This window comes from Ixodes scapularis, unplaced genomic scaffold (genome assembly GCF_016920785.2).
Source record: "Ixodes scapularis isolate PalLabHiFi unplaced genomic scaffold, ASM1692078v2 PGA_scaffold6__148_contigs__length_123643588, whole genome shotgun sequence".
NCBI lineage: Eukaryota > Metazoa > Arthropoda > Arachnida > Ixodida > Ixodidae > Ixodes > Ixodes scapularis.
In genome coordinates this window covers 86872407-86898628 of record NW_024609881.1, presented here as the reverse complement: position 1 = coordinate 86898628, position 26222 = coordinate 86872407, and the positions used below count along the sequence as shown (strand labels likewise).

Genomic DNA, 26222 nt, shown 5'->3' with positions numbered 1-26222 from the left:
CCAGCGGAACAAACAGAGACAGAAGCCTCGGAAGCAGACGGCGAGGAAACAGAAGAGAGCCTCCGCCGGAAAAATAGACAGCTGAAACGGGATGTCCGAAGACTTTTTCGAGCGTTAGAAGAGACCCAAAACGGGCAAATAGGGAGAGATATAAACGACTGCAAAAGAATAAAGCATGCCGACGGCCATCCTAAACCCAGCTCGACAGATATCATGGGTAGCACAGCATGGCCCCTAGCCCAGTGAGCGAACCGCATATTATAATCTGGCAATGGAACTGCCGCAGTTACCAGCCGAAGGAGGGATCATTGACGCAACACATATTAGGATCCACGTCGCAGCCAGACATAATTGCCGTGCAAGAGACCGGCAAAACACCGCGAGTCCCCCGATATGTCACTTTCAAGCCCGAAGGTCAAACGCAGGTGGCAACCCTAGTCGGTAAAAGACACACGGCTATAGAGCATGAAGTGGGCCTTCCTCAGGATCAGATTCAGCATTGCCTAGTGGAAATCGTACCCAGGAAAAGGGGCCGGCACAGTCTCTTCATACTTAATGTCTACTGCTCGCCTTCGGTGCGCAATCCTCCCCTTATTCGACTCCTCCATCTAGCAGCAAACAAAGCCAACAACCATCCACTGCTTATAGCAGGCGATTTTAATGCCCCACACAGTATGTGGGGATACAATAATGACACCCCACGGGGAACGGATGTGGCAAAAGCCATAGAAAATCTATCGCTCGTCCTTCTTACAGATCCAGACTTCCCCACCCGTATTGGTATAGAGCGTGCCGAGACACTTGCCCGGACCTCACCCTAACCAAGAATGTTGCCAATGCTGTATGGGAAAACACGGGGGTTGAATTAGGAAGCGATCATTACATTCTGTCAACCGAGATTTATGGAAAGGAGTATGAAAAAAAAACGTGGCCGCCCCAACCGTAACATCGATTGGGACCTCTTTAGACAGTATTGCGATGATGCGGGTACCGTCGGGGTAGAAGAGTGGAGCCGAGGTATCATAGAGCGCCGAGAGGCGTGCACAACAACGGTCTACGGCAGCGAAGAGTTTCCGGAGGTCGACAACCACCTACTCCATTTATGGAATAGACGTAGAATGCTCATACGCCGTTGGTCCCGAAAGAAAACAAACCTAAGGCTTAAAAGACGCATTGACCGCCTCACAGCTGAAGCGGAACAATACGCTAAGGAGCTCTGCGCCCGTAATTGGGACGATATATGCGACCGCATGCAAGGAGGTCTAGGAACTAAGGAGACTTGGCGCCTAATTCGGCATCTAATCGATCCTAACAAAAGTAAATATCAGGTTTCGCAGGTCGTACAGAAGATCCTCCACCTCGACAGCAGGACGGACGACCAAATCTTAGACAGCATCAAGAATAAGTACATTGGGCAATGCCCTGCGGTCATCTACGCGGAATACGGAGGAGAAGCGAATGAACAGCTCGATCGGGAAATCACGTTGGCAGAAGTGCAATTCGCAGCCCAAGCTATTCGCCGTAATACAACTCCTGGAAGATATAAGATTGACTTCAAAATTCTCAAAAATCTGAATAATGAAGACTACGAACGCTTGACCAAGATCTACAATAGCATATGGGAAAGTAGCTCGCTCCCCCCTGAATGGAAGCACGCCGAAATCATACTTATCCCAAAGCCGGGAAAACCACCGGGCATTGAAAATATGCGACCTATCTCGTTAACATCTTGTATGGGTAAGCTCCTCGAGCATATTATCCTCAATCGGCTGCAGCCCCACCTGGAAAGCGTCAATGCCTTAGCGGACACCATGTTTGGCTTCCGCAGACATCTCTCTACACAGGACGTGCTCCTGTAGATCAAGGAGGAAATTTTAGACCGCAAATCCAGCCAGGCGAAAGCAATTCTAGCGCTAGATCTAGCCGGCGCATTTGATAATGTGCGACATGAGGCTATACTGGAGAACCTCTCACACACGAATTGCGGAGCCCGAATATATAACTATGTCAAGGATTTCCTCAGGGATCGTACCGCCACAATAGCTGTAGGCACCCTTCGCACTCCGGAGTTCCGTATGCCCAACAGAGGCACACCTCAGGGGTCAGTACTCTCACCTACCCTGTTTAATATAGCGATGAGAAAGCTTCCAGAAGCTCTCTCTCAAATAGCAGGCATACGCTACGCGCTGTATGCGGATGACATTACCATATGGACTCCGGCAGGCAGCCTGGGCGAACAAGAGAATGCACTGCAGAGCGCTATAGACACGGTACAAAACTATGTACACTCTTAAAAAAAAGGGTGTCACCATACACCCTTCTGTCCCATATAATACACCCCAAAATTTCATTTCGACGTAGAGCGCCCTATAGTCGAACAGACGGCACAAAATTTTACCAGGGGCTTGATAACGGTGCGATATAACTTATTAAATTGCTAAAGTACGTATCAAAGACCAAAGAAAGAAAACACGAAGCTTTTGCAGTACGGCCAAGAAAACTCCGATAATCTTTTTTGTATTCAATAATACGTACATCAGCTATCTTAATAAGTTGTACCACACGGCTATCAAGCCCCTCGAAAACCTTGAGGCCGCCTGTTCGATTATGGGGCGCTGTACGTCGAATTGAAGTTTTGGGGTGTATTATATGGGACAAGGGGTGTAATAATACACCTTTCTTTCTGAGAGTGTACAGCCTAGAGGCCTGCAATGCTCTGCCGAAAAATCTGAGCTCATCCTCATCAAAGAACGCAGAGGCCAAAAGAGACCTGATCCCCCCCTATACCTACACCTGCGAGGCCAAACGATTCCACAGGTCAAGTCGCTACGGATCCTAGGAATGCACCTGCAGGAGGGAGGGGGAGCAGGAGACAACGTCTCAAAAGTGCTTCGCTCCCTCGCGCAGGTGGAAAGGATGGCCACCCGCATAATTAACAAGCGAAGAGGCCTTAAAGAGATCGACGGGGTGCGACTTGTGAATGCGCTCGTCATTAGCCGCATAGTTTATGCCTTACCGTACCATAAACTCAACCAGGAGCAAACAAAGAAGATTGACACTGCAATTAGGAAAGCATTTAAACACGTCCTCGGCCTGCCAGTAAGCACGTCAAATGCGAAACTCGCAAGCCTAGGCCTACACAACACGTACGCCGAGCTTGCAGAGGCCCAGCTGCTCAACCAGCTAGAACGACTCACAAAGAGCCCGACCGGCAGAAATCTCCTCGCAAAACTAGGATATGACTGTTTCCTCCGTGGCAGCGAAGACATCGAGATTCTAAATGATCAAATCAGAAGTAAAATTACAGTTCGTCCAATCCCCAGACACATGCAACCGGGGAGACATGACGGCAGAAGACAGGCCAGAATTCGATTCTTAGAGCAACAAATACAAAGCTGGGACAATACTCTCTACACGGATGCCTCTCGACGCTCGAGCACAAATATTTACTCCTTGAGTGTAATCGACCAACATCTCTTAACCCGCTGCACGGCATCAATAAAAACATCCACCGTCGACGGCGCGCGGAGGAAACGGCTATAGCACTTGCAGCCTCGGCAAGCCGCGGACGGGACAGTGTCACTATAATCACTGATTCCCAGCAAGCGTGCCGGAATTACGCAAAAGGGCAAATCTACAAAGCGGCAGCAGCAGTACTCAGGAAAGGAACCAACCTTCCAAAGGTGACGCTCATCTGGGCCCCGGGGCACGCGGGATTATTAGGAAATGAACGCGCGCACGAGGTGGCTCGAGGTCTGCATTTCCGAGCGGGTGAGCGCCCAAGGGAGGAAAATGAGCAAGAACCAGTAGAGAGACGCTATAGCGAACTCCTCGCCTACTATAGGCAGGCTAGACAGAGTTTTCCCAGCCCGAATGGGCTCACGCGAAAGCAGGGTGTCATCTGGAGACAACTCCAGACAGATACATTTCCGCACATAGCTCGGCTTCGTAAATTCTATCCACAAAAATACCCCTCCCACCTCTGCCCCTGGTGCAAACAACTACCGGCTAAACTCGCACACGTCACCTGGACGTGCCCTGAGCTACCTATTTTAGATTCTACTGAGAATGCTGAAATAATCCCCATTGAGAATAACACATATGAGGGTTGGCTGAGGGCTCTATCCAGCTCTCTGCACTCCGATCAGGTCCGCCTCATCAACAGGGCTGTACTCACAGCCCGCAAAAGCGGCGTCCTGGACATGGGATGCTGATTTGACTCTGTCAAATAAATGTTTTCACTCACTCACTCTACCTTCCCCCGCAACACTTGGAGAGCCAATCGCCGAAACTAAAGGACACAACCCAGCGAATGACGATTCCGAAGCATATGTTTAGACCAAAAAAAGCAGTCTGAGCTGTGAAACTAAGCACTGAAAAACGTCGCGCATGCATTGCTTAATGTCACAACTCAGATTCCGTTTCTTCGTCTAAACATATGTTTCGGCAGCGTCATTTGCTGAGCTTTCTCCGTACGCTGCGGTGATTGGCTCTCCGAATGTTGTGCGAGCAAGTAGACGCTGCTTTATTTTTTTTTAAATTGTAGTTGTCCTGATGTTTCGTATAACAAAGTAGTGCAATAGTACGCAGAGCCAAACGAAGACACCGCCGCTCATGATGGATAGAGGTTATAATCAGGCAAAGCGTGTCCACGGGCTTATGCAAAATGAAATTGTGCAACTTGCAAAATGTCGATGGTGACGGCTTTTTTCTAAGCTGTCGGCTGTAAGTGACCTCAGGAGAATGTGTAATATTATTCGAACTTCAAGCGCCGGCTGTTTAGATGTTGCCGCTGTGAGCCATAATGGCCCTATCCAGAGGCGTATCGGAACTTGCAATAGTAGACGAGTTTTGCGAATTATTAGTTCGACCAATGGCGAAATGTCAGACTCTTCGATATTTTGCCTCGTGTGTCATTGCCGAACAAACAATTGATAACAAGTTTACATCCCGCCATTTCGAGCTAGATCGAGTTTTCATAATGAAGGAACTTCAAAATGCCCTGAGGTTGACCCGTCGGGGTAGGTCACCGGTCACGGACATGATCACATGTGATGAACTGACCAACATTGGTCCACTTGCGCTGAACATCATTTTCAGCACATACCACTTTTAAAGGCGGGAAAAAATAAACATTTCCGCAGGTCAGCCTTAGAAGCTGATCAGGTAAGCTTTTCGAAAAGCTCATTACCAACGACAACAATGGTGGCTGGAAACAAGTTGAATTTTAACCGAAGAACTAGCAGGGTTTCGGCCTAAACTCAGCACAATGGATTGCGTTGATAGTAGGGTGGTTAGCGCGCAAAGTAGAGAAAAGAAGAACAGGACAGAAAAGGAGGTATTTTCTGTCCTGTTCTTCTGCTCTCTACTTTGTGCGTTAAATACCTCAATACGTTAGACTACCAACTAGCCCAAAAATCAACTTTACTGCGTTGGTAGATTTGAAAACGACCATAAAACATAAACGTAAATTCGGAAAAGTAAAAAAACATAAAATTGGTGTGATTAGGTTTTAAGGGCGCACACGATACACTAACTTAAATCCATATCATATCTAGTCTCAAACAACTTGGAATAAAAAAAAATATATTATGGTAAAAAAAAAAAAAACTTCCTTTCAATCGGGTAATTTTTGTAGAGTCTTTAGATGGAAATAACACCAGGCATAATCTCCCACACAGAGTACCCCAAGGCAGTGTACTAAGCCGTACTCTTTTCAATACGGTAATGGGTATGCTTACAATTTGCCTCCCGTCACCACTATATGTAACGATATATGCTTATGACCTAAGTATCTCGGCCTGAGGCACATGTAAGAAAAACTTTACAGGATCAGCTTAAAACGAAACTGAACCTTTTAGCCGATTTTTTTAGTCAACGGGGCTTGCATATTGCGCATTTAAAATAAGTAATGCTTCCGTTCACGCGAAAGCACCTGCGTGGATTCGAGCGAAAAATACAGAGTCAAACTTCAGAGCGCGTCTCGCATCATTTCTTTCCTGAAGTGGTTCTAGATCAAAGCCTTACTTGGGTGAAACACGTCAATATGCGCAAAAGTAAACAAAAATATCAACATCTTACGTTATTTAACTGAAGTTCATTGGAAAGCCTCAACACAATACATGATACTTCTGCATCATGCACTAGTTCGGCAGACGATTATATATTCACTCCGAGCACTCCGTGAATTGTCTGCAATACAAGAAAATAGACTCCACTACATGATCGCCGTAGTCTTCGTATGTGCTTGGGCGTCACGCGTACAACTCGCGGAATACTGTTTTTTGCAGAAGCAAAACAGCTACCTATTCAAACGTTGCACGAATATAATACATTACGTAATTTCCGGTGCCTGTTTATTCTGAATTGTCACCCACTTGCGGAGGGTTCGATAACCACGACAAGTCCACATATTTCCTCGACAACAATATGGTCGGGCATCGTTGTGCCGGATTACATATCTAGAGTTCTGACCATAGGCCGAACGGCCTGGATGTTTCGCGTCCTATATGCACGGAACTACCTAACCATAAGAAACGTTTAAGCACACCTCACTTTTCGATAACTCAGTAGGCGCTTTCATACTCGGATGATTGCTACAAACACCCATTTACGTATACACGGATGTTTCTACGAAAAATAAGGGCTCAACCTCGGCTTTCGTAATACTAACACTCAAAGGGGAAAAATGCACTCGTTTGTCCCACGGAACATCTTCTACTGCTGCAGACTTTTATGGAATTTGTGCGTCAGTGGAGTATATAAAGGGCGTGGAACCTCAAAGGAAGTGGGTTATCTGCACAGACTCCAAAGCAGCCCTCGGTGCTTTTTCGTCGATGGAGTCTAGAAGTCCGGTGTATGCATTGGTTTACAAGCTAGCTGATATGATCGATCGGGCCATAATCAATGGTTATTAATTAAAGCTGTAGTGGATTCCCGGACTTAGTGAAATCTCAGGAAACATGGAGGCAGGCATACTAGCCACTAGTGCACATGCGCTGGAAAGAGCGCAAGTAATTCCTTTTTTCCGAAACAGACACAGTTTTTAATTACACCGCATCGCAAAGAAATGGCAGTTGATATATGGTATAAAAAGGCAGGACGGCAGTCTACTATCTTCGTGTTCGATCCATAGGTAAGATTTCATACCAAGCGATATACCAAGAAAATTGAAACAATGCTTCCCCGCCTGCGATTGAATGTTGCTTTCACGAGAGAATTTCGCTCTAAAATAATGAAGTTAATAACCCAGAACTTTTTTTGCGGTCAGGGTGTGGTCAGGGTGTATATATCTTAATGAACTGTCCTCGCTTCGATCACAATCGTTCCCAACTAAAATCACTGTTTGATATATTTATCAAAGGCATTTCCCCGTTAGTAAACTCATAGGGCCGTAGCCTAATCAAATTATGCAGAAACTGGCTCTTCTGACAATCGAAAGGTTCATGAACGAAAGTGATAGTATAAACAAATGAGAGATTTTGGTTTGATTTCATATTATTGAGCTTTGCTGTGAAATTAGTGGTTATAACAATGTGTGTGTACTGTGTGAGCAAACTAGTGACAATTGGCAAAGCTCAAAGCGACACTTCATACCAAGAACAGAAGTGTTGTTCATTAGGTGTTTCTATTGCATGCGTCTACGTATGTGTAGACGTATTAGAATGTATAACCGGTACGTGTTATACATTCAATGTACAACCGGTACGTATAACCGGCATACTGTCAATCTCCCACAGATCATTGACAGTGTGCAGCTGAAGTCGCACCGCGTATTCATCATCCGGGGCAAGGCCCGCGGGAGCGCGGTCGTCCAGCCCCGTCGCTCGAGCGGACTTATGCTTCCGGAGGTTAGGTTTTATGTAGCGGGCGGGGCGGGGCTCTCGTTCACGGGGCTAGCGATATTTGGCAGTGTCTGCGCTCTGCGTCTTTTGGTGTTTGTCGGCGGTGTGAATTTAGCTTTAGACAGTCTCTTATTATGTTCTGTTTTAGGGCAAAAGGAGCTGTATAGCAGCATCTATATGCTTCCGGTGTTTAATTTCTCTGTCGGAAATAGTTTTTTCATTGTCAACCAAGTAACCGGTCACGCCTTACAGGGACTAACATCTCCATTTAATATTTTAGCGCATATTGAAGAAGAAGACCTCCAGCAAAAGGTGAAAACCCCACGTGCAAAGTATATTTAGCTTGACAGCATTCGGGTAGTGGCACACGTTCAGTTGCTGCAATTCAAACTGAAGAAGCTTTCGGGGAGAGATGTGCGTGGCGTCAGAACTCGCGGGAACCAGCGGGACTCCCTTCCCTACTACTGCGTTCAGACACACAAGGGGGTACGAATATGGATGTGGAAATGCGGCTAACGCCTTTGTATGGGGGGATCCCAGATTACTGTATCTAGCCAATTTATCTGTTATTTTCTTCTTGGTGTCTCTTCCACCAGTGGACTAGACCTCTTTTTTTCACTCCACCACCGGCATAAGCCCCGGGCGCCTGCCCGTGGTGCTGTCGGCGAAGTCGCTGACTCTATGGTTGCCCTCCACGTCGATTTCCCGGAAACCCAATGCCACCCCCATGTATCCACCGCACGGACCTCCCGGCTCAAAACCCGCGCACACCAGAATGACGTGCTGTAGCGTTTCCTCGGCCAATTGTGTGCCAAAAATGCATCGCACGTTTGTGTCCGTGTACTTTGCCCGAAGTATACGCGTTCTAGCATCCCTCCTCGGGTGTCGAACAGAAGTTCACTGCCCCTGCCGTTGTCCATAAAATCAATCTTTCTCATGTCCTGTTTTTCCAGGTGTACAAGGTAAGTGCAGGCTTCTGCCTCGCCCTCTGCACCCACCGTTGAGCCTCAGTCTCGGTGACTCTCATGCGTATGCTTTTCATTTCTTGTTCTAAAGCTGGGTAGAGGACAGGGCTGCCTATGTTACATTTGAGAGCCAGCTGGCTTGTTTGTCGCACCAACCTAGTCGAGATACACTTAAGCTGGATGTATTTCAAGGCCAGTCTTGCTCATTGCCCTTACTGCATACGGCAGAGGCGTCGTTCAAAGCCCAGCTTGGCCCGGCCCTCTCTGGCCTCGGAGCTTGACCACGCCACGTCCACCTGCACTGCCTCGTTAGGTGTTCCTCAGCTGGCTCCCAATGCCGCCCGTCCCACGTCCCTCTGGCGCACCTTTTGGCACTCAGCATGCGAGACGACAGGCACATAACTCTATTTTCAAATGCGAGACCCGGCACTGCTATAATCTCCCACAGCGCCGGGGAGATCTTGAAATGGTTGTAACCCCGGAGAGCCCTAGCGGTCGTTTTTTCCTTAGACTTCCTGCTCCTATCCTGGAACCCAGTCGCATGGTCTTTGAAGTAGTTTCGGCCCTCCTCAATGTGGATCCCCAGGTAGTTGTATTGTGATACCCACGGAACGTTTTCTCCCTGAATTCTCCGGTCTTTTACCTCGGTGTGTGCTCTGTCCCCAAAGACGAACAGTGCCAAATTCTTAGCTCTCAAACTCAACCCCAGTGCCGCCCTCTTTGTGTTGCACTCGCTCATGAAGGCCTGGAGGCCCACTAGGGAGTCTGCCATCGTAACAATAACGTCGGCATAGGTTAGCCCAGGGGTTTTTACTCCACCACTGGTTCCCTCTGCAGTACATTCGAGGGTGAAGCCCTCGGCACAGTCCTGCAAATTCTTTACGAAGCCGACTACGTAGAGCAAAAACAGCAGTGCCGACATTGGGCAGCCCAGTCTCAGGCCCTTTGTGATGGTTACTGGATGCGTCATCTCTTGTTGCCACTGCGCCACCACAGTCGTCTCCCTGTGGATTCCCTTCATCAGGTTGATCAACTCACATCCGACACCCCGATTTGCCAGCTGCCTCCACAGCGTCTCATGGTCGATGGAGTCTTAAGCCCTGCTCATGTCGAGAAAACAAAGCAACAGTGAACGCCACTCCCTCAGGGCGATCTCTATGACATGCGTCAGTACGAATATGCTGTCCTAGAGGCGTCTCCCTCATCGGAAATCATTCTGAAGCTCCCCAGGGCTCCTCCTTCTTCTGTCCATGCCTGCAGTCAGTCTCGTACTACCTGCGTGAACACGCGGTAGAGTACTGATGTAATGGCTATAGGGCGATAGTAGCTGAGCGTTGACCTTTGCGCTTTTCTCTTGTAGATGAGTCAGAGTCTTGATGTTTTGCCACTCCACCGGCACACGGCCCTAGCTCAGGATCTGGCTGATAATCTCACATAGCGATGTTCTCGTCTCTGGCCCCAGTTCCTTCGCCAGCCTCACTGGGAGACAGTCCATTCCAGTGGCAGTGGTTTCTCCTATCCTCTTGTGTGCTCTCCTTGTCCCCCTCTCCTTGAATTCTTTCTGCTCGGTTGCTCCTGCAGTTCTTCCTCCGTCCCCCCTCCTTACTGTCCATCTGTTGGCCGTCCCCCGCGAACATGTCCCTAATCCACTTCTCAATGCACCGGTTGGTTTTTCCAAGTACTAACTCTTCTCTGGTAGTGCCGCCTCTAATTAGCGCATCCCCCCTGGGTGGCCTGTTTGGCCCTGTACATGTCGCCAGAGCTTCAGTAGGGCCTCGCGTCCTGCCTCCCTCAGTTCTAGGAATCTCTTGTCTCCCTTGGCCATCTTGTTTTGAATCAGACCTGTCATCTATACTTCCCTGCTCTGATATTCCCTCCGCTATCTTGAATATTTCTGTAAGGGGGCTCTTTTCTCCTATGTTAGTTTCCTGATGGTCCCACGCAGAGTTATGTTTGTCAGTGGACTATTTGAAATGACCTCCCTCCCCTCTACACAGCACCATCGTTTTGTCCTCCTCTTCCACCGCGTCGGTTTTGGAGTCGTGAGTAATGTCAGTGTTCTAAAACGCCCTTAGCCGTCGCACTCTCGGCAACACGGCTCAGTGCGAGCTCAGAGTAGAAAAATTGAGGCGTACATAAAACGGTGGTATGCGATTATGGTAGCAGCGTTGTTAGATGCAGAAAACAACAAACTAATTTTTTCTGAAAGAAAAGAAAATAAGCTACTAATGGGTGGATGCCACGCAAAAAGCAATGAATCCAAAATTAGTTGTACGAGGAGCGGCTTGAGGACAACATTGATGAATATCGAAGACCCCTTCGGGTGCCTCGGACGACATGCGCAACAGCGCGAGCTACGACAAGTTGGGCGTTCCCGATGCCGCCGCCGTCATCCTGCAGAGCGAAACTTGCGAAGTTGCCAGACACGCGGACAAACTACCGCCAATTGCGAAGACATCACCCGCCAGGCGGGTACGGTTTGTGCAGACCGTAAAAGAGCTCCCTTATTCCCTGTTATGTCTGCGTCATTGCGGCTGCGCACAAAGTCGTGACGTTCTCGCCACGTGATGTACATCCCGGAGAGAATTCCTTTCCTTAGCTCAGAAAAGGGAGGGATTTTTACTTTTTTAGCACCGCTTAACACCGGGAAAAAATGTATTCATGTTAAAGCGATCTTCCGCGGCCCGACCAACTGAAATATAACATCAGTTCTGAAAAATAAATACGGAATCATATCAGCGTATACCCGATTAATCTCACAATTGAACAAACAGCAATACCAATGAGCTGATCATTTCAGTCATATGTACTCAAGCATTTTGTTCATTTTGTTAACAATTTCATTGTTACCTTGAATTGAAAACATGAAGACCTTTTGGGCGTTCATATTCGAGGCGTTTGCTGCTGTAGCAGGGCAAAGAGGACGTCTGAGTGCTAAAGTTCCGTAATATATTGCCACGCTCGTCAGCGAGCGACCGCGCGAGTGGCCGAGTGGTTACCGTGCTTGACTGTCGAGCAGGAAGTCTGGGTTCGATTCCAGTCAGTGAAATGCTCTTTTATTTGTTCTTTCATTGCGTTCTCGTGAGTTCGAGAACATTCTCGTCAGATCGAGTTCTGAATGTTTCAGTCGCCGAACAGTCTGGGCCGATTGTTCCAGAACCCAACGCGCGTACATAAGGGACTCCGCGTGCTGATCTGCAGTCAGTTTTCGCCCAGCGTTCGACTCTGCTGCTACGCCGACTTCGACGCCCGCGACGCTCCGTTATTATCTTTCGTACCCTTTTATTTTTGGCACAAGTTCGCCACATTAAACGTTTATTTCTTTCTGTTCATTTATTGTTTATTGTTTATTGGTCACCACCCGTGACATTTTGGTGGAGGTGCGGGGTACCGCATGCCCGTGCAGCGTTCCCCTCCCAGGACCCGCAGTGCAAGCCCGACTCCAAGCTCGCTGAGAAGACCACTCAGCGCGGAACCTGAAACTCGGACCAGCCGCCGCACCAAGGGAGACGATCCGGAGTACGGCTTGCTCGTGGACAAACCCAAGCCGAAGAAGAAGACGATGGACAACCAGTCGAAGGCCCCCGCCGCTCCTGCCGTCGCCTACCTACCCGTCGCTCCTCGGACACCGGCTCCCTTCCACGGCGAAAGCCACGAAGACATCGATGACAGGGTCCAACAGTAGGAACGAGTGGCTCGTCATAACGGGTGGACACCGGAACAGTGTCTGCAGAACGCTTACTTCGCCTTGGAAGCAACCGCCCGGAACTGGTTCGAGAACCACGAAGCTTCGATCACTTCCTGGGAGCAACTCAAGGCTGAGTTGCGAAGAACGTTCATGAACCAACAACGAAGAGAACGTGCGGAAGAGCTTCCCCTTAGCAAAAAGAGGCCGTACTTCAAATGAAGTTGAAATGTATTGAATACGAGTATTCATTTTGTATTCATTCTGTATTATTTTGGCCGCACTCGAAATAAGCGCGTAATGTATTTAAAGTTAATCATAAATATCATTCAGAAACTGTTTCAAATACAGCAAAAATATAATTCTTTCAATGTCAAAATACCATCGGTGTATTCAAAACTGACCAAAAACTCATTTACAACTTACAGCTAAAGAATTTAAAAGTTGTCAGAAATGTAATGCTAAATATGCTAAAAATGAAGTAAAAATATGCTAAAATTATATCTGAAATATATCAAGAATTACTAGATTGTACGGTAGAATAGCATTTTAAGTAGGTCAAAAATTACCTTCAAATATACTAAAAGTGACTTGGAAGTATGTACCAAAAATACTAACCAAATCTATTTTACATGCATCTAGATAATACGATATTAATATGCGTGAACTACTGCTCCAAGCCTTCCTGGTTGTAGTGGTGTTCGGCTGCACACATACCGTGAGTAGAAATGTTACATGGTTTGCTCAACTAACACACCTGAGAAAGTCAAGGTGCCCAGTTGGGACAGCTCAACAAAAGAGGTCTGTGCCAAGTGTCTCATCATGCAAAGCAGGATTGCAAAATAACCCAGAGCTCAGTTACAATTGTCAATTTTTTTTATTTCTCAGTGATACGATTCAGAAATAGGCAGGCTTCTTCTTGAGGGAGGAGGCCGCATTGTTGCACTTTCGTCTTAGGTACCTCCTGATATTCCCCTCGCATTCTCCAGGAAATTTGTTCATGACGTAGACTGAAAAGAAACAAGTCAAATAATTACATGAGGCTTCTTAAGTTTCTGAAAGAATCTGATCAATCATTAGTCTCTATGGTACAGTAAATAACAGTGTTCCAGGGCCGGCCACGTACCTTACTAGAATCAACATCCCAGCTGAGACTGTGTTAAAGAAACACAACGCACACCTAGTGTATGCGTGAAGTAGAACGCTATAGACAACTAGCCTCAGCTGAGACCAGATCAAGCAAGCTGGTTAAGGGGTTTTGATACTGTATAAGTGGTAATCATTAAGAAAATGGCCATTGGTTTTCTCGTTATTCCAGAACATTAGCCCAAAGGAGGGATTGGGAATACACAATCACATTTTCATTTAGAACCTAGTCCTAACAACACTAATGTTTTTAGAAAGCAGTGATGTGATTTATTCGTCATTTTGTACCACCTTATGGAGCAGCTAAAAGTCTGTCTTAGATCAGCAAAATAGCTATTTGCAGATCTAAGACAAAGCTAAGTATAAACTTTACTCTCATTCGTTCCAGTCCAATTATAAGATTCATATCAGATCAAAGACAATGCTCCTTTCCCACCTCTCTGCATCTGCTATTAGCATTACGGAAGACAGCATTCAACCCTCAACTGGCCTATGTGCTTAAAATCTTCAGACACAGGAGCAAGGATGTCATAAGAAAAGCCTTTTTCTAGGTATTGTTGTAGCAGCAGTCTTATACACAATTGGATTGAATGATGTAGAGTGACTATATGAAAATTTATTCGAAGTATGAATTTGATGGCAAATTTAGTCCGCTGAAATTGTGTGAGACTATAATAAACATAGTAAATAATTGTATGCTTTATTCAAGTTCAGAAGTTAAAAAAACTACAAACCTTGATAGCTACAAAATATTTTCACATAACTGTGCTTACTAATGAAATAGTTACACAGAGATTCATGATTACGGCAGATCACATAGGCAATGACTGTTGTCTTAAAAATCCAGAACTCTCTAAAGTTGTTCTCAAACCTCCCTTTCACTGCTGAAGTTGGCGAAGGTATAAGTTATTTGTGACAGTACACTTGGGACAGCTCGAGGCCTATACGAAAATAGGAACTAAATGAGCGATTTCACATAAAAGCAAAACATACATCCTATTGCAAGGCTGGGCACCACTACCATTTCTTTGGTGGTGCAGGTAAGCATGTGCAGTTGCAAGCTTTCCAAACTTGCCGTTACACACCTGCTGCACGTGCTTGCATGCTCGAAGCTCCCGCCAGAACACAAGCTCACAATTAATTCAGTTTTTAAAGGGATACTTCAACGAAATTTGAAATATTCCCGTCGTGTTCAAAAATAGGTTCAATATGATCCACAATATCCGTAAATGACAATTGCACGTTTGTATTTTGATCCGGGTGGCTGTATTTTTCGTTTTAAACGGCCCACACTGGCAAGCGCTCGGAGAAGGCCCAGCGGAGACCACGTGACATCCAACGCAATCGTGACGTAGGTCGTCTCGGGACGAGAAAAGCTACGGCGAGGCTGATGTCGAGAGGATGGCCTAGTCGTTCCAGTCACCAAAGCGGCTGCTTTGTACGAATTTTGAGTGACGGGTTAATCTTCTATAATCTTGTAGGGGGACAATAGCGAATTCTGTGACCCACAAAAGAGATTCTCGGGAAGAGGGGGGTTCCTCCGCCCCTCTTCTCTGTACTGCCAACCAATTTTGTACAAAACTGCAAAGAGTATGCCAGTTTCCACAGAAAGATAATTTGGATAGCATATTATCTGAAGCACTAATTGAAAGCTTTTTGTAAATTTACACAAACCCACCGTAACAACGCAGCAGTGTAAGGCTTCTGAGCTTGTGGTATCTTTAAAGCAAAATAAGCTTCTGTGCAGTTCTGGCTCAAAATTTCCAAATGTTGATAAAATGTAGCATGATGTACCAGAGTTAATATTTTGGGGCAAATGGCGCAGCAATCACATAAACTGATATAGCTTTGTCTGCAGAGTTTGGACTACGTTAAGAGCTTCAGAGTCGAATCATACTTCAAATGGTCGTCACACGCAGATAAGTTAACAAGGCCAAGTACAGACATCCTCACCGACAATGTCATCCACGGTTTCTTTGTGCAGGGGCTCTTTTCCTTCTCCAAAGGTCGAGCCCCTCAGGCTTTGAGTGCCCAGGGTCGTCTGGCCGAAAACCATCTCTGCCAGTTCTTGTGTGAAAATTGACGGCCCTGCGTTTTGTAGCCTTACCATCCTTATCGCAGGCAAAAGTGTGTTGCCAAACTTCAACTGTGACGGAGAGAAAAGACAGATGACAGGTTTTAGACTTAAATCGTTCCATACTATAAATCAAATTTATGAGGTGAATAAAAAAAGCAATTCAGTGTGTTTACTCCCGAACTAAGAGAACAAGCAACACACCCGAGTGTGCTATTTGAAAGCCTCTGGCGTCGCTTGAAGCTTTCTTTAAACTGCTTTCAGTTCAATCATATTACCACCAAATTTGCCTTGCAGCAGCATCCTATTTCATGGAAAGGGGTCTTTATTGGGAAACCGTTACCGTTACAAAGGAATGAGAAAACAAGGAATAGCTCCGAAACCAGAAACAAATTTAAAAGAAGTTTTGAATTTGAATCTTAAAAACCTCTAAGACAAGTGGGCTGCTGGCAAAAATCCCACGTTCAGAGACCTCTGCACTAAACTATAGTCGGGAACAAGATCAGAAGAACAGGATTCAATTGTCCCACCTCCTGTGCACGCTTCCAGCCTTCCACGATGCATCACTCTTCCTGTGTGCACTAGCAGCCAAATTTAAACGTAAGACAATGAGCGCATGCTGGAGGCAGGACAATGAAAAAAGACGCCCTGTGCTCCTTGTGTTGTCACTGGCTAAGGGTCTAACCACTTGCACGATTTTCCTGTTTGAACAGAAGTCTCCAGATCATGACATATACGTCAACATCAATGAATTCCTAAAGAAAAAAAAAAACCAAGAACACCTCCAATAAAAAGTTGGGCAAATTCAACAGGCCCAGCTTGACGGACTGCGCATTTTACGATCATGCTGTTAGTATCTCTTGCCAAGGCCGTGTGCGCTGTGCGCACACGGCCACTTTAGATAAAAGCATGCATGACTGGATGCTTACAGGTTCTACTGGACGCTTAATGAGGTACTACTAAAACTAAAAAGAAGCTAAATCTGGAATTTCACTATAATAGAGCTAAACACCACAGTAGTAAAGTCAATCTAGACTTACAGTCTCACCTGGTCCATTGTTAACAGCTGTTGCACCAGCTGCCACACCAGTTAGCATTTTATCCACAATGCCTGGAAGCCCTACAAAACAAAAGCACACTATATGAAGTGAACATGTTAGCACTGCTTCAATGGTGCCCATACATATTTGTTTGATGCACTTGGGATGACACATAAAAAACATCACCTCCTATAGACCGTTCCATTAGGGTCATAGCAGAGAGGGTAATAGAGAGAAAAAATGCCCTCTCCCTCTCACCCCGCATGTCGCCTGCTCCACCGAGTGGGCAGTACCTGGCATTCGGCTGGCGTGCAAACTGTTTAAAATCGCGTCATTTTGGAAATTTCAAGCGCAGATGCGCAGATTTCGGCATGCCAGTTATTGTGTAATACTATGCTAGATAAAAAGACTAACAGGGTCCAATTGTGATGTTACCTGCGTGCAAATAAAAAAAAAAAATATATATATAAGGAAAACTGTCAGATTGGTTGGTCTCTACGGCGAAAATTAAATTCGGTTGCTGTACCCTTTTTTTACTATGCAAAGTTTGTACTGGTGTAGGCCTTTACCGACCATGGGTGGAAGTCTCAAATAATAAATTAAACATGCTCTTTTGCCGCAATACACATTGTAGTTGAGGGTAGTACTGCCGGCTGACTCAACTATACTATTGAAATAACGGAAAAAAAGATATGCTAACATCGAAAAACGAGCGTGTTGGTAAATACTTAGACCAGTGGATCTCAAATGGGGGTCCGCGAAGGCATTCTAGGGGTCCGCGAAGCCCTACCTCATCTGTCAAGCACGGCAATAAAAGTTGTCTTTTTTCAGGTCGAGAAGAAATGTTTCCGCTTTTGGCGAGTTTTCTCATGTCTATGTCAATAAGAGAGGGCTACTTTATACTAGCACTCAGTTATTTCTATATATTAAATCATTATTATATTTAACCGATACATTTCCCCTCCTCTCACCACGAAAGGGGATCCTCCATCAGCTCCGCCGATTCACAAGGGGTCAGTGAAACATCGATGGTTGAGAACCACTGACTGAGACAACCGGAAAGAATAAACACGAATTTGGGACGCAAACAGACGATACAACTCTTTCAACTCTCATCGACACTCGCACAACACCGCACATCGCCTCAAGGGACTCGCACCTCGCTTCGAGGTAGGGGTAGTGTTTAGCTGCAAGCAAAAGCTTCAACAAATGTGCAGAATGGTGAATACCCCGCCCTCCGCGACTCAATGCAACAAGAAGCACGGACAGCAGTTTGTTAAGTGCAGGAAAGAGGTGGTTTATGCCATCCCTTTCTCGTGTGGCGGGGAGTATATAGGGCAGACCGGGAGGTGTCTAAATGACCGCCTGAGTGAACACTCGCAGGAGGTGAGCAAACCCCCCCCGACGACTCCATGCACCCAATAGTTGTACATCGTATGACGTGCGACGGTTGTTCGCCCAGATACGAAGGTACGCGCGTATTGGGAGGACACCAGCAGAGATTTGGCAGGGAAGTCGCCGAATCGTACGCCATTAAGAGCTCGGTAACTAACGTCGCCTCACCCTCTCTGGCCCTTTCCGACAGGGAGATGAAATTCCTCCATCCCGAACTGGGCGGAGGGGACCAGAGACCTTGAGGGAAGGCCGCGAATAACCCGTTTTTTCCCCTCCTCCTTTTTAAACCCCCCCCCCCCTTTTTCCTTCTCTGCTCCCTCCCCAGAATTGAACCATGGTTAAAAGCGCTAAAAAAAGACGTACACAAGATAGAATACAAACACGGGCGCTACTCACAACTGTATCGGGAAAGGAAGATGGAAGTACATATATATATCTATATTTGATACACTTACCGTCACCCAGGCTACTCATGCGCGAGATACAAGAGCATGAAACCGTTTACATGTATTTATCGAAAAAACGAATCTCAGCGTTATACAATGCTATTGACGTGTCACTGACACACTGGGGTCCCCTGTTCTTGATAAAATATTCTCTTGCAGTTTGCGTGCCCTTTGAATTCTGCTTCTACCGAGAATCTTGGTATCACCGAAGCGTGGCTCGCATTTGCAGACCCTACAGTGCGCGGGCAAATGTGCCCTGTCATTTGTCTTTAAATTTTGCGCGTGCTCTCTTAAACGCTCATTCGTGCATCTTCCCGTTTGTCCAACGTAAGATTTTCCATACGTTAGGGGGATTTCATACACGACCCCTGTGGCGCATTCGATGTACGGCCTGGCGTGCTTCGTGCCACATCCTCGCTCGTTCTTGATTTCTTTAGTAATTCGAGGGCAAAGTTGTCCGAGTTTCTTTGGCGCTGAAAACACGAGAGGTACTCCGTACCCGTTCGCAACCTTCTTGAGGTTGTGCACCATTTTGTGTACATATAGTACAACCTCTGGCCTCATATTGCTCAGTGCCGACTGCGTCACTTTCCTGGTTGTGTGCCCTTTTACTTTCTGTAGGGTGGCCTCTGCCACACTCCTCAAGACCGTTTGAGGGAAGCCCGCTGACTATAGTCTAGTCAATTGGTTGTGGAAGCTGGCCTGCATGCGGTGAGCACACGACTTCTTGATAACTGACTCTAGGCAGAGCGTTGCAATTCCTCTCTTTACCACCTTAGAATGCGCAGAGTCATATGGCAGGAGTGTTTTTTGGGATCGTGGGGAATACATCCAACACACGTGTCCCTCCTGCAACTTCAAGCTCGGGTCTAAAAACTGTAGGTGATCCTGGTTGGGAGCTGGTTGGTTAAACGACATGGTAAGGGCCTACATTTTACACATGGACTCCCTAACCAGGATCACCTACAGTTTGTAGACCTGAGCTTGAAGTTGTAGGAGGGACACATGTGTTGGATGTATTCCCCACGATCCCAAAAAGCGCTCCTGCCATATAACTCTGCGCATTCTAAGGTGGTAAAGAGAGGAATTGCAACGCTCTGCCTAGAGTCAGTTATCAAGAAGTCGTGTGCTCACCGCATGCAGGCCAGCTTCCACAACCAATTGACTAGACTATTGTCAGCGGGCTTCCCTCAAACGGTCTTGACAAGTGTGGCAGAGGCCACCCTACAGAAAGTAAAAGGGCACACAACCAGAAAGTGACGCAGTCGGCACTGAGCAATATGAGGCCAGAGGTTGTACTATATGTACACAAAATGGTGCACAACCTCAAGAAGGTTGCGAACGGGTACGGAGTACCTCTCGTGTTTTCAGCGCCAAAGAAACTCGGACAACTTTGCCCTCGAATTACTAAAGAAATCAAGAACGAGCGAGGATGTGGCACGAAGCACGCCAGGCCGTACATCGAATGCGTCACAGGGGTCGTGTATGAAATCCCTCTAACGTGTGGAAAATCTTACGTTGGACAAACGGAAAGATGCACGAATGACCGTTTAAGAAAGCACGCGCAAAATTTAAAGACAAATGACAGGGCACATTTGCCCATGCACTGTAGGGTCTGCAAATGCGAGCCACGCTTCGGTGATACCAAGATTCTCGGTAGAAGCAGAATTCAAAGGGCACGCGAACTGCAAGAGGCATATTTTATCAAGAAGAGGGGACCCGAGTGCGTCAGTGACACGTCAATAGCACTACCACTGACACGTCAATAGCACATCGAACTATTGACAAGTCAATAGTGCGATGTTCCGTACAGCCCGCCGATACAGCTCAAAGATGAAGAGTGGCAACCTCCCGTTTTGTCGTCTGCTAGCGGGGTCGGGCTTGTGCCCTCTCTCTCGTTTTACCCTGCCGAACCCGCTGAATTTCCCTGATGTATGGAGAGGGCGCTGCTGTCGAACAATATGGTGCCACCCAGAGAGCGCTAAATGGAATGGTCTATTTGCATTGGAAGCTTGGCAGCAGACTTTGCTTGTGTCTCAGAACTCTTGGCCATGGTTCCTATGACCTAGCTATTTCAATGAGCAAGAAAGGGTATCCATAGCTCTAGCCTTGTCTATACTACTGAGTAAGCCTGCAAGTTCAACAGTAGAAAATTAAACTTTCTGGCAGGAAGGAGGCAGCAAACGCCATTCGGTCAACTCTAGCTATTTTTTTAAACCAAAAGTTCTCGATCCTCTTTATCTGAGGCGTGCTTTCCCCTCTCAGTTGTGCAATGATGCGTGTGTACAGCAAAGGATGGCTGGGCCAACTGGGTAGCGATGGAAGCCTCAATTAAGAAACAAGTCCCCCCCTCCCACCAAATACCACAAAGAAGACAGACCTGTGTCGGAGAAGAGTTGCTTGCCTCCTGGCTCATGCTATCTCTTTCTTAGTTTTAACAACCAGCTACGATGTAACCTTGCAACCTACTTTATGTAGACAGAAGACACCCGACACCATACCCTGTCTATAAATCATTCGCTACAAACGTGTACTCCCCACAAAGTACTAAGAGGGGAACATTTGTAGATCTCGGGTGGTCCTGTTCAAATGAAATATCTAGCATCATCAGCCTATTACACTGAGCAGTAAAAATCACTCCCTGTTACTTTATCATCATCCGAGGGTAAGGAGAACAAACGTTTAGACCTCCTTCTGACATTTATGATTCATACCTTCCAGCAAAGGGAAGAGTGTGTTCACTGCAAACAGTGCCTTGCCCTCCGCTGCCACCGCTCGTGCCTCGCTGTCATATAGCTGGGCTTGGAGGTCTTCGAGGTTCTTCTCCAACTGCGCCGCTCTTTCCTCGGCTTGTGCTGCCCTCCTTTCTGCCTCGGCAGCCTTGGCCTCGGCTTTCGCTGAGCTTGCCTCAGCTGCGGCAGCCCTGGCCTCAGCCTCGCCTTCATCGGCACTATCCTCCGTGCCACCACTGGCAGAAGCAGGACCCTCGCCATCTGGTCGTGAGGTTTCCTGGGTTAAAGAAATTTTTTTTTTGTGTGTGTTTAAGACAAAGAATTGAAAGACGTTTACGCTTCTCTGTAACGCGAAATTAGAGCGCAGCTCTTGAGGTGTTTTGAATTTGCGATTTATAGTGGTAATGAATTTCGTTATATATATTTCTGTTACACCTATACCGTACAATACCGCGCATCCGCCCATTCCACATTAAGCGCCCGTATCCAAGTTTCTAAGATAGGAAAAAATATACACAGTACATTTATACGTAAAATTCATGACCGGACAAGCGCCCATCCCCCATTTTTTCGCAATTCTCTAAATTTTGAGTGGGCGCTTGCCCGGTATTTTACGGTAAGTGGTGCATAATTATAAACCAATTATTTAAAGCAGGTAATCATGTGGCATCACAGGATCATGCAAAATCACATGAACACATAACTTTACATGATAATATTACTTTACCTAACCACACAAGGTTCCGTGATCACGTGACTTTACGTAATTACGTGAAGTTACATGATCATATAAACTTACATGGTTACGAAAAGTTACATTATCACAGAAGGTTACTTTACGTAATGTCAGGTTACATAATCATGTGACATTGCGTAATCACGCAATGTTACGTGATTATGCATCCGTACACTCCCCTCCTCCTCCTCCACACCCTGCCCACTCTTCTTCTGGTGACGCCGACACTGTGAAACACAGGAACGGGCGTCTAAGAGCAGCGCTCTAAAAGCATCTGAAAATCATCCAAAAACTATGCTTTCCCAGATTTACAAATAGTTTTGACGATGCAGCTTTTGAAACAAAGTTTTCAGCACGAAGAGTGTGTTATGCATACACAGTCAGCTCAAGCAACTGCTCTGATAGAACTGAATCCCATTTTAGTAAAAGTTGTTTATCACCTTGAGAAACTCCAATCTCAGCCGCTGTAGTACGCGGTCCTCAAGGGTACTTCCTTTCCGCTTTCCGGTCTTCTAAAATGGAAGGAGGAATATTACAGACCGCATAGAAAGACAGAAAAAAAAACTCTTAGGAAGCAGACATTCATGCTTGTAACCATATCCTGAACAAATAAACATACCACATTCAACCAATCATTAGTTGAAAAATGTATTAAACAAGGTTGTCCTAATGTGGTGATATTGCCTGAAACAAGTCAAAATAAATTACTCCCTTCAGCTATGGAATTCAGTGGATAGCGAACCACCAGCCTCCTTTGAGCATCTAAGCCATGCATGCTACTATACCCCTTGGACACGAGCAATCTAATGTCATCTCCATGGAATGTCATTCGGGCAATGGGCGAATCTGCTAGCAATCCTAGCTCAGCGCGTGACGCACATGTCGTGATGCATGGAAGGCATTTGATTGCTCGTGTGCAAGGTGAGCTGCATGTTGTTAGTTCTTTTAGATTAGAGCGATGTAAATGACACTCTCAGATCAGCACCACCCAAGCAGCTACAAAGGCCTCTTGTGCAGTGGAGTGATTATATAGCGTAAGCGCAATGAGCATTACCTACTTTAAATCAAAGTAAAAAATAAGCCTAGAAAGCTTAACACGAGGTTGGTTCACAGAAAACTTTGGGTTTCAATTTGCAACTTTCAAGCGAGACAATTTGCAAACTATCAATGAACCTGCACTCGCTGTTAAAACAGAGGTTCAGGCGGGTTGGTTGTTCATGATATACAAGGGAACAGCACACCCCCAAAACAAGCACTCAGAAGTCTGATGCAGACAAAAGAAAGAAATACTTACACAGCGCTGTCTAACAACTTTTGTGTGTGTTAGACTTCTGAGTACTTGTTTTGCGGGTGAGCTGTTCCTTTGTGCATCATGCCCTTGCTGTCCTCAAAAAGTTTTATTTGTACTTAAGTCTGAAACTTTACACTTCACAAACTTGAACTTAATAAAAATATTGAAAATATTTTAATTTTTCTAACCTAAGCAATGTTTGAGACTGTCAAACTCAAACTTTGAAAAAGCTCAAGCTTTAAATTTTGCAAACTGAAACTCAAGCCGTGGCAGAAATTGAAAGCTGCAAATTTTGCATATCTGAAGCTCGGCGAGATTCAAAATGTCTAAAATGTTTCGAACTCGAGGTATGTAGCATATCTATTTTGTACACAGTAAACATAAAGAAAATAATGCAGTACATTTTCAGACTATCAAGGTCAGGCATCAAGATAGTCAATCTCTTTGTTAATAGTGCCACACGCGTCGGCGAGCAAGTGCGTGCATGGCCGAGTGGTCACCGCGCTTGACTGTTGCACGGAAGCTGTAGGTTCGATTCCAGTCAGCGGACTGTCCTTTTATTTATTCTTTCAACTTGGCGTTCTCGTAAGTTCAAGAACATTCTCGTCTGATTAGGTTACGAGTATCCTATGCATTGAAAGTTCTACCCATATGTTGGAGAAACCCACGAGGGTATACATTAGGGACTCTGCATGGCGAGCGGAGGCAGTCTCGCCCCAGCTTTCGACTCTGCTGTTACGCTGACTTCAATGCCCGCGACGCGCTGCTGTTATCTTGTTCCCTTTTTATTTTTGGCAGTTATTTGTTTCACCTCGTTATTCGTGACAATAGTTGTAAAACATATGGACACATATACAAAAAATTTAATGTACCATAGATGCCATGAGATGTCAAGAAAACAATAGATATTCACCTTGGCAACTTTGGATGAGGCATCATCCCCATTTGTGGCGGCCAGCATCTCATTCAACAAAGATTCCAGGTCACTGCGGATTGCTGACAAGAATATACATATTAGGATTTCTCCCAAAATAATCCCATCTGAACAGATTGTTCAGTGTTTGGCAAACTTATACGGAATACTTGTGGAATATTAAATGCAGAAAAAAGATAAAATACGAGAGAACTGCGCATATTTATGTGAACTGAAGGTACGCTACGGACATAGTGGGACAGAAAGAGAAATAGCTTAGGGCTAGCACAAGCTATGCACGGACACATAGAAAAAAAAAATAAAATAGAACAAACCAAGAGTAGGCTTAGGCCTCATTCACACAGCCGTTTTTTCCCCCAGCCCAGCGAAAACGCCGGCAGTCTTTTCCGCGGGGGAGAGGGTGTTGGAACCGGTTTCCGGCCGAAATTAGGGCACCAGACCCGAAAAGGGCCCAACGAGGATGTTCAATGTCCATGGCACCGGCGAGAGGTTGAGATCACCGGCACCCCGCCCCGTCCAGGGACGACCAAACACAAAATAGGAAACTTTCGCTGGATCTGGCGGATTCTCAAAAGTTGGGTGACCATGGGCACGGCCGCGGGATAGAGAGTTGACCGTACTGTGCCCTAGCGCCCAAACGACGAAGCCAACAAAGCTCTTTTCGGGAAGGAAGGAGGCCTACGAGACGACGGGCGCATTGTGTGATGTTTACGGCTCTTGAACGGGCATAACGATATTTGGATTTACCGCTGAGCTGCTGCTCGAAATGGTGAGACCACATCGGTTCCTTTGCGATGGACGTAAATGCGATTTTAAGGAAGAACAGCCGAAGAAAGAAAATATGGTCGTTGATCATCGGGGACGAAATGCGGCGTAAGGAGTGATTGATGTGAAACGTGCTCGCGGTGGGTCTTGTCGTTTTTTTTCGAAACGTGGAGACAAATAAAATGTTTTGAAACATGCCAGATCGTTATCGGCGACAAAAACGCAAGGTCCAAGGAACAAAACAGGTGTGGCTGCGGCCATCGACGCCGATCGTCCGCTGCATTTGGTGGTCGACGCCGCCACAAAGCAGCCATAAATACGGGATTACAAGATTGGTAGTAGAGATTGAGGGAAGTGTGAAATTGCGCACGAAATAATAGGTTGGTCGTACCGGTTATACAGTTTTACGGGATCCAAACGTTCGACGTGGAATTTGAAAGGTGCAGAAAGATTTCTAAGCTAGGTGACGCAAGCTACCGCCCAATATAAGGGGGCACAGCCGCCAGCATCTATCTATTCCTATAGTCACTGTCGGCAGTTGCGCCGCCGCTGGTTCGAACACTCCTCCGTCCCCGCACCGTCCCGTTTTCGGCACGGCGCTTTCGCCGGGACAGGGCGAGACGCCGGCTGTGTGAATGAGGCCTTAGATTGTGTTCCAGGCTTGCTGAGCACTGTACACTGCTCTACATTGTTCCTCAGCTCAGAGCTTTGATGGAAGGTGGACTAGGTCCAGAGGTTATTGTAGTTTCTAAGCTCTTCTATCTATAGTCCGTTGCAACCTAACAACGAAGGGCGAGGGTAAGACGGGCCGGGGAGGAGGAAGCAGACGAAACGCTAAAGAGAGAAGGAGGTTTCCCCCTCTCTTCTCCAGCATTCCGCTGGAGAAGAGAATTAAAATACAACTATTCGTTCAGGACGTTAATAAAAATCGTCAGGAAAGCAACAACTGTCAAATTAAGCGACTGATTTTAGAGACATGTAGAAATTTGTTAATGCCTGCGTGAATTGGGTAACGGGAACAACAGTGTGCTTGCGCTCTTGTTCCATTCAAAATGCCAACACGTTGGCAGTGCGGTGTCATTTTAGTTCTGGTGATCGCATCAGGGCCCAAAGTAGTCATATAAACGAATCAAATCTAAATATCTCGCTGGGAAAACTCTCAGTTTGCA

General features: G+C 46.3%; 1 long non-coding RNA gene and 1 pseudogene across 1 annotated transcript; one reads left to right on the top strand and one right to left on the bottom strand.

Annotated features, from left to right (window-relative positions):
- LOC120843788 overlaps positions 1–26222 on the top strand; it is an 82160-nt pseudogene that overhangs the window by 7478 nt on the left and 48460 nt on the right.
- On the bottom strand, positions 13353–15625 carry LOC120843791. The gene is made up of 2 exons (XR_005716256.1): positions 15594–15625; positions 13353–13504 (listed from the first exon to the last, which is right to left on the bottom strand). It is a non-coding gene; the product is annotated as an uncharacterized LOC120843791 (long non-coding RNA).